Source organism: Bison bison, unplaced genomic scaffold (assembly GCF_000754665.1).
Source record: "Bison bison bison isolate TAMUID 2011002044 unplaced genomic scaffold, Bison_UMD1.0 scf7180017864526, whole genome shotgun sequence".
Classification (NCBI taxonomy): domain Eukaryota; kingdom Metazoa; phylum Chordata; class Mammalia; order Artiodactyla; family Bovidae; genus Bison; species Bison bison.
This window is the reverse complement of record NW_011495077.1, coordinates 281,379-283,885: the sequence shown is the minus strand read 5'-3', so window position 1 is coordinate 283,885 and position 2,507 is coordinate 281,379.

The window sequence follows — 2,507 nt, the reverse complement described above, 5'->3', positions numbered from 1 at the left end:
GGAGATCAGTCCTGGGTGTTCATTGGAAGGACTGATGTTGAAGCTGAAACTCCAATATTTTGACCACCTGATGTGTCAGAGCTGACTCATTTGAAAAGACTCTGATGCTGGGAAAGACTGAGGGCAGGAGGAGAACAGGACTACAGAGGATGAGATGGTTGGATAGCATCACTGACACAATGTACATGGGTTTGGTTGGATTCCGAGAGTTGGTGATGGACAGGGAGGCCTGGCATGCTGCGGTTCATGGGGTTGCAAAGACTCGAACACGACTGAGTGAGTGAACTGAACTGAATCATAGTGCAATATATAAATATGTCAAATCAAAACATTGTACACTTTAAACTTATACAATGTTATATGTCAATTATATCTCAGTTTAAAAAAAAAAAAACTGTTGGAAGAGATAAATACATCTTGAATGCATTCACAAAACAACATTCACTCCTTGCTCACTACATTGCAGCAAGGATGACAATATTAAAATAGAAATTATATCATGTCAATGTGGAGTTTTCATTTAGCCAACAGCTTTGTCTTTATACTTTGAATAAAATCCATACTCTTCACAAACATTTGAATGCTGTGGCCCCAGACTACTTCTTCTATCTTTTCTTATATTCCTGATGCTCACCTCCATTAATTTAGCCAGCTTTGCTCTAATATTTCTTATCCTTCAAGTCTCAGATTAAAAAATCACATTTCAACTGATAAATACATAAACAAAAATGTTGCATATTTCTACGATGGAATATTATTCTGCCTTTAAAAAGAATGAAATTTTGAGACATGCTACAAAATGGGTGAACCTGGAATACATTATGCTAAAGTGAAATAAGCCAGGCACAAAAGGACAAATACTATATGATTTATTCCATTTACATGAGACTTAGAATAGGCAAATTACTAAATTATATGACACAATCTGTATAGCTTAAACTTTGATTCTCCTCTTCTAACTACATACTGAAGTACTGAGGACCATAGAACATGACCAAGTTAGTTTTGTGAAGTTTCATGTCCTAATGCTGGGTGAGTGGACATAGTAGTGTGAAGGAATATTTCTGGAAGCAATTCCTACAGTAGGATTGACTAGAAAAATCTTACCTATACACAGAAGTCGCTGTGCATCACATTAATATATCTCATTTGATGCAAACTAAATGTGTCCTCAACTCAATCTTACCCCTATAACTGGATTTCCAAAAATGTCTGAAGCTACTCCAATACTATCTGAAATAAGGGGAAGCATGATACAGGAGTAGTGAGCATGGGAATGATTGTTCTAACCAATTGCCACTAAAATGGCTTGCTTTTAAATTTTTTCACATAAAAAAAAGTGACCACCCTACAGGACCCCTCCCAGAACTTGGCCTCCATCAGGTCTCTGTCAGGTCTCATTGAGTCTCTTACAAGGTCTTTCTAATTGTCTTTAAGGCTTAATCTTGTCCCAGTCTTCCTCAATGAGTTATTCCTCAGGGCACAGACTGTGATACTTCTAAAATTATAAATTAGATTAGATCACCCCAAAACCCTTCAAATGCTTCCTGTTACATATAGAATAAAATATAAATCTAACCATAATGTTATAAGTCCACATAAAACTGAGCTGCTGATTACCTCTTTGCCATTATCACCCACCTCTCTTTTTTCACTACTTTATGGGAATATCATAATATATATCACAATATCCCAGCCATCTTTCTTTCACAAATAAATCAAATTTCCTCCTGCCTTAGGACCCTTACTGCATTTGAAAACTCTTCCTTACCCCAGATCTTAACACTGCTTTTCACCCCCTTTTTTTTTCACCCCTTTTTTTTTTTGAAATTCAAATCTTAGTTGGAGTTTTTAGAACATTGAGCAACTAACCACACAACCACTGTGATTCTTTTTAATTTTATGCTGTTTTATTTTATTAATGTCACTTAAGTTTTGAAGTCATTAGTTTGTTTTCTTGTCCTATCTCCCCACAGTAGAATAAAAAAATCCATATGTGTAGGAAACTTGTCTGTATTGCAGAAAAGGTATCTTTAACCATGAGACAAATGCCTACCATCAGTTCAGTTCAGTTCAGTCACTCAGTCATGTCCGACTCCTTTTGTGACCCCATGAATCGTAGCACGCCAGGCCTCCCTGTCCATCACCAACTCCCGGAGTTCACTCAAACTCATGTCCATTGAGTCAGTGATGCCATCCAGCCATCTCATCCTCTGTCGTCCCCTTCTCTTCCTGCCCCCAATCCCTCCCAGCATCAGGTTCTTTTCCAATGAGTTAACTCTTCACATGAGGTGGCCAAAGTATTGGAGTTTCAGCTTTAGCATCAGTCCTTCCAATGAACACCGAGGACTGATCTCCTTTATGATGGACTGGTTGGACCTTCTTGCAGTCCAAGGGACTCTCAAGAGTCTTCTCCAACACCACAGTTCAAAAGCATCAATTCTTCAGTGCTCAGCTTTCTTTAGAGTCCAACTCTCACATCCATACATGACTATTGCAAAAACCAT